This window comes from Galeopterus variegatus, unplaced genomic scaffold (genome assembly GCF_000696425.1).
Source record: "Galeopterus variegatus unplaced genomic scaffold, G_variegatus-3.0.2 Scaffold941, whole genome shotgun sequence".
In the NCBI taxonomy this organism is placed as follows: Eukaryota; Metazoa; Chordata; class Mammalia; order Dermoptera; family Cynocephalidae; genus Galeopterus; species Galeopterus variegatus.
Genome location: NW_007727052.1, coordinates 24,983 through 32,082, shown reverse-complemented (window position 1 = coordinate 32,082; position 7,100 = coordinate 24,983). Strand labels below are relative to the sequence as shown.

Genomic DNA, 7,100 nt, shown 5'->3' with positions numbered 1-7,100 from the left:
GGGGGGGGGGGGGGGGGGAGTGAAGCACACCTTTCCTGAACCAGAAAACCGGAAGACTGAAACCAGGAGAAATCACAACCTACTGAAGAAAAGGAAAGAGCCAGAGAGGGGAATTATAAATTTTGTCTATCCACACGCCTGACTGACTCCTGCATGCAAATTACAGACTCAAAACATCTAAGCTAAAGAAAAAATATCTAAATTGATACATAAGCTGCTGCCAGAAGAAACAAAGCTTGCATTTCAAGTCTAACAAAGATAACTGCCTGATAGAAGAGAAAAACATCATTCTCTGGAAGAAAATAATACAATCAGAAGTTAGCATAATTTTCATAATGTCCACTACCTGAGACAAAATTAGACAATATATGAAGAAACAGGAAAACACAACATATTCAAGAAAAAAAAAAAAATCAACTGAGACCAAACCCAAAATGCTAAAGATGCTAGAAATGGCAACAAGGTGTCTACAGTGGCTATTATAACTATTACTACAAACCAATATAAAATATGCTTATGAACAATGAAAAGATACAAAATCTTAACAGAGAAAGAGAAACAATAAAAAAGAACCCAATGGAAACTCTAAAACTGAAAAATATATGTGAAATTAAAAAAAAAAAAAATCAATGGATTGAATAAAATTAACATGACAAAGGAAAAAGAAAATGGACCTCAAAATAGAAACACAAATTACCCAGTGAGATCACAGAGAAAAAGGAAAAAAAAGCACCCCCAGCGACCTGTTACATAAAAATATCTAACTCACACATAATTAAAGCTCCACAAAGAAAGAGAATGAACAAAAAATTATTTTAAAAAATAATGACCAAAGTTTTCCAAATTTGATGCACATACTAAATGCTCAATGAGGATAAATATGAAGATATATATTTATCTTACATTTACATATATTTATCACGATCAAACTATGGAAAACCAAAGATAAAAAGCAAATCTTGAAAGGAGTAAAACAATAAATTATATATGCATTTAGGGGAAAAGTGGTTCAATTAAGAGCTAATTTCTCATCAGCAAATATGGAAGGAAAAAAAGAGAACAGAACTTCACCGAAAAATTTTTTTAAAAACTAAAAAGCCAATCCAGAATTCTCTATCTAGCAAGTGTCCTTGAAACATGAAATAAAAAAAATATTTTCAGATAAAGGAACTAAGAAAATTCAAATTCATCTCCATCAGATCTTTACTATAAGAAATGTCAAATGAAATTCTTTTGCCTAAAAAAAAATGATACTACATGGAAACGATTCACAGAAGGTAATGAAGAGCATCAGAAATGGTAAACATCTGGGTAAATACACACAAGTACTTTTACTTTATAACATATAGGCCTGTTCAAAGTAAAATAACATCTTGTAGAGTTAATAATGTAGAAGTAATACATATAACAACTATCACATAAACAACATGTGTAGGTAAGATGTTCGCCTATACTCTTGCAAACCATTTTTTACATGTACTGGTACAATATTAACTGTGAGCAAACTGTGAAAAATTAAGGATAATCCCTAGAACCACCACTAAATAAATAATGAAAAGAAGGATAGGTAAAAAAAAAAGCCATTGGAAAAAGTAAAGTATAATTGTAAAATAAATTCAATTATCAAAAGCAGGAGGAGGAGGTAAGTAAGGAATAGGTAAGGCGGAACATAAGACCAAGAAACTGAGAGGATAAACAGAAAAGGAAAAATTAAATGAAAGACACAAACTACATCAGTGATTACATTAACTGTCAAAAGCTAAAAAATACAAGTAAAAGACAGAGACTATTAGGTTGGCTAAAAGAGCAACACTCATTTATAAGCTATCTACAAAAGAAGAACTGTAAATACAAAGATACCAATAGGTCAAAAGAAATTTTGTTATATATATATAACTCAAATAATAAGTCTAAAAAGGATGGAGTGGCTATATTATTATCAGATTACTGAAGAGAAATTCTTCCCAAATTCATCTATGCATACAACATAGTCCCAATAAAATCCTAGCAGAAGTTGGTAAACTGCTTCTAAACTTTACATGGAAAGGAAAAGGACTTAGAAAAATCAAAACAATTTTGAAAAAGAATATGGGGAACTTAACACTGCTTGATTTTAGAATACAGCAACCCTGGGGGGGAGGGGAGAGAAAAAAAAAAAAAAAGAATACAGCAACCAAAACAGTCTGGTATTGGTTTTAAAACAGACACACAGATCACTAGAACATAATAGAGAATCTAAAAACAAACACAAAATTAAATATCCAACTGATTTTTGTCAAAGAAGAAATGAAAACTGAATTTTGAAAGGATAGTCTTTTCAATAAATGACGTTCAAACAACTGGAATGATTCTGGAACAACAGCTATTCAGGGGGAAAAATAAATATTGGTGCTATCTCACATCATAAACAACTTGAAATGTATTGAAGACCAAAATATAAGAGATATGGCTCTAGAACTTCTAGAAAAAAAGGTGAGAAAATCTTTATGATATTGGGATAGGCAAAGACTTCTTAATAGAACACAAAAAGCACTAGCTGTAAAAGAAAAAACTGATTAAATGGACTTCATCAAAATGAGAAACATTTGCTTTTCAAAAGACACAAATAAGAATATGAAAAGGCCAGCTACAGACTGCAAGAAAATATTTCCAAAACATATATCTGACAAAGGGCTTTTATCCAGAGCATTTTTTAAAAAAAACAAAACATACAACTCAATTTTAAAAACAAACAAAATAAAAAAATTTTAAATGGACAAAAGATGTGAACAGGTAATTAACAGAAGAAGGTATATAAAAGGCCAATAGCACATAAAAGATGCTCAACGTCACTAATCATCAGGGAAATGCAAATTAAACCAAAATGAGAAACCAATACTTACCTACCAGAATGGCTAAAGTTAAAAAGACTGACAATACCAAGTGTCTGTGAAAATGTGGAATATTTAGAAATCTTATTCAACGCTGGTAGGAACATGAAATGGTACAGCCACTTTGGAAAACAGTTCAGCAGTTAAACCTACACTTGCAACATGACTCAGCATTCTCAAATCCTAGGTATACGCATATACCAAGAAAAATGAAAACCTATGTCCAACACAAAGACAAATAATGTTCATAGCACTTTATTCAAAATAACCAAAAACTGGAAACAACACAAATGCCTACCAAACTGACAAACCGAAAAATCGATTGTGACATATCCATTCTATGAAATCCTAGTTAATGATTAAAAGGAACACAATACTGATACATGCAACAACATGAATGAATTTCAAAAACAGCACACCAAATGAGAGACATTAAAAACAAAAGAATACATGCTATTTGAATCCAGTTATATGACATTCTAGAAAAGGCCAAACTAGAGGGAGAGAAAGCTGGTAAGTGGTTGCCTTTGACCAGGGATCAAGAGCGAGAATCAATGGCAAATGGGGCACAAGGGAACACTGTCAGTGATGAAAACTTTCTGTATCTTGATTATGGTAATGGTTAGACAACTCTATATAAATTGCCAAAACTCAAACTGTACGCTTAAAATAATGTAAATTACACTTCAAAAAAACTGGAGAGAGAAAACAAAAAAAAACACCAGATATTTTTGCAGAGCTAGGCAAATTAAGTAGGAAAGTTTATTTGGAAAAACAAGCAACCAAGGACAGCCAGGAAAATTCTAAAAACAAGAACAATGGGGAAAGGGTGCCCTGACTCTACTATATATTAAAACATATTATAAAACCTCTGTAAGTAAAATAGAGTGGTATTAGATCATGAATAGACAGACTAACAAAACAGACAAGAAAATTCATGAATAGACAAAACTGGAAATGAATATTTAGTATGCTATTAAGGCAACAGCTCAAATCAGCGGAGAAAGATGAATTTTTTAAAAGCATGTTATGCTGGGACAATGAGTCATAAGGAAAAAGAAAAACTTAGATTGTTCACACTACAAATCAAGGATAAAATCCAAATGCATCAGAAATTTACATTTAAAATATTAAACCACTTAAGTACTTTAAAAAATGTGGGTGTGTTTCTCTATCACCTCAAAATGAGGGAAAAACTGTCCTATGTTTCAAAACGCAGTCGCAATATAGGAAAAGACTGATGAATTTGACTACATAGAAATAAAAACCTGCATGGGCAAAACCAAACACACAAATGCAAAGTAAAACAACAAATCGCAAGCTAAGTAATACCTGTAACCTATATCACAAAGAAAGGATAATATCTAATACACAAAGTATGGCTACATAAAACAGAGAAAGAAAACAACAGCCCAAGAGAAAAATGGGCAAGAGACATGAACAAATATTTCAAAGAAAAAGAAATGAAAACTGACTGAATAAACTATGGAATATATCTTTGCAACTCTGAGTTAGGCAAAGATTTCTTAGGTACAACACCAAAAGTACAAATGATGAAAGAATAAGTTGATAAATGGAATTTCATCAAAATTAAAAAGCTTTAGCACTTCAAAACACAAAATCAAGAGAGTAACAAGACAAGCCATAGACTTAGAGAAAACATTTGCTAATTATATATCCAAAAAGGGATTACATCCAGAATATATAAAGAACTCTTACAACTCAATAATTTTACAAAACCCAATTAAAAAACGGGCAAAGGGTTTGAATAGACGTTTCACCAAAGAAAATCTATAAATAGCTAATATGTTCATGAGAAGATGCTCAACATCATTAGTCACTGGGGAAATGCAAATAAAAACTGTAATAAGATACTACTTTATGTCCACTAGGATGGCCACACTCAAAAACTAGACAATTACAAGTTTTGACAAGGATACGGACAAACTAGAACCCTCATACATTTTGGTGGGAATGTAAAATGGTACAGCCACACTGGAAAAAAGTTTCGGCACTTTTTAAAAATGTTAAATGTAGATTTACCCTACAACCCAACAATCCGATTCCTAGGTATTTACTCAAGAGAACTGAAAACACTATGTCTACAGAAAAACTTGTAAACAAATGTTCATGGCAGCATTATTCACAAGAGGCAAAAAGAGAATACAACCCAAATGCCCATCAACTGATGAACAGATAAATAAAATGTGGTATACCCATATAATGGAATATTATTAGAAAATAAGAAAGAATAAAGTATTCATGCCACAACACAGATGAACCTTGAAAACATATGTTAAGTTAAAGAAGCCAGTCACAAAAAAACACATATTGTATGGTTTCACTTACATGAAATATCCCAAGAAGACAAATAGAGACAGAAAGTAGATTAGTGGTTGTCAGGGACTGTGGGTGGGCACGAGGTTTCATTCTGGGGAGTGGACATATTTTAAAACAAGATTATGATGATGGCTGCGCAACTCTGAAAATTTACTAAAAATTACTGATTTTCATGGTATGTAAATTATCCTTAAATAAAGCTTTAAAAAAAAAAAAAAAAAAAAAAAAAAGTAAGCCACAGACTGAAGAAGATATTTTCAATACACTAAAAAGAATTACCAAAATATACTTCTAAAACTTCTACACAGCCTGCCCAGAATCTCTGGATAGGGTGACTATTGAAGGGCTTTCCCAGACAAAGCCAGTTTGCATAGACTGGAATAAGTACCTACTTTTAAAACTTCTACAAATCAAAAAGATAAACTAGGCAAAAGAAAAATAATATCCACAAAAAATCTGAAAAGGCAGTTCAGATAAAGAAACCTCACTGTTCAATAAACTTAAAAGTAAACATGTTGTGAAAGATTAACCTGCCTGGATAACTTTATGCATTGCTTAAAGTAAGATAAGAAAGTAGATGATTCGTCACTATGCACAGTTTTTCATTTAGGTGGGTCTTTTAAAAAATGGTTAGGTTCAGCTCTCCTCAGAGCTCCAATTACAGACTACACCAAGAAAGATTTCACCATAACTTTCTTATTACGCTTTCCCATTTCAGCCTGATAACATCCATCTTCAGCTTTCTTTTACCCCCAGGGACCAACTTAAAACAAGAAAACCAAGGAATCAGTTGATTTTGCTTGATTTCAACTTATCACACTTAGGATCACCTTTGGCGAATACAATGTATCAGAGGAATCCAATATTTCAATAAAATACAAGATGGTTCACACAAGATAGTACAAACAAAATATCCATTTTACCATTTCCAATCCCTTTCTCCTAGAGATAATATGTTTAAAAGTTCAATTCATTTTGAATATAACCAGCAATAATCTGCCAAAAAAAACAAATGCACTAACCTTCCAGTAGTCAGACTGTAAACTGTAGTACCTCTGGTATGCAGATAATGCTGAAAGAGAAAAAAATAATTGACTCACAATTATGTCTCATTTCAAAATCAATATTACAAGTTTTAAGAAACAAGGTTCCCACTATACCCACCTCCCAGCATATAGCAATATTTCAAAGACCAAACAAGTTAAAAATCTGGGGAATCCCTAATCAGGAGCTCAAGGACATAAAACTATGGTCAAATCTCAGACCTGCACTTGAACAAAATCTAGACTAACCCCTTGGATCAACCTGACCTTCCTCAAAGAATTAAGATTTTCCAAGGCTACTCCAGAATGTGATTAATCATTGCTTCACAAGAGACCTCACTTCCAAAAATGACTAAGAACTCAACCACCTCAAAGAGCAAAGGAACTATTTACTTTGTGATGCTTCCTGTTTCATAAAATCAACAAAAAACTCACCCCACAATTAGCTTACCCCAACTCAATTCCAAAATAGGGCAACCCACACCCCTAAATCTATCTTGAGGCATAAAAAGCTCTGAAAAACTTAAAAGTAGTTCCTGTCAACCTAAAACTCAATGAAGTAAGGGTGAAAAGGTAAACTGAAAGTTACATATGTGCATTAGAGTTAGCAGAGTGCCCTTTTAAAAACTGACGGACAAACACCATCCCACACCAATATCACAATCCCTTAGAGTGGAGGGCTGCAATAGTCTGGATTTATTTGGCCCTCTAAAACTCATGTTGAAGCTTGATCCCCAATGTGGCAGTGTTGGGAGGTGGAACCTAGTGGGAAGTGTTTGGGTCATGGGGGCAGATCCCTCATGACTAGATTGGGGGGGGGGGGGGGAACGACGGAGTTCCCCCTTTT

The 7,100-nt window shown here is 33.0% G+C and overlaps 1 protein-coding gene and 1 pseudogene across 5 annotated transcripts in view; both read right to left on the bottom strand.

The window, feature by feature from the left end:
• LOC103591217 overlaps window positions 1-7,100 on the bottom strand; it is a 42,660-nt pseudogene that overhangs the window by 31,243 nt on the left and 4,317 nt on the right.
• Window positions 1-7,100, bottom strand: part of KDM6A (lysine (K)-specific demethylase 6A) — a 136,087-nt gene that overhangs the window by 124,672 nt on the left and 4,315 nt on the right. For all 5 annotated transcript variants that reach the window (XM_008573616.1, XM_008573618.1, XM_008573617.1 and 2 more), the window contains exon 2: window positions 6,233-6,282. The gene's annotated coding sequence lies outside the window, so the exon portion shown is untranslated. The remainder of the gene's footprint in view (window positions 1-6,232; window positions 6,283-7,100) is intronic.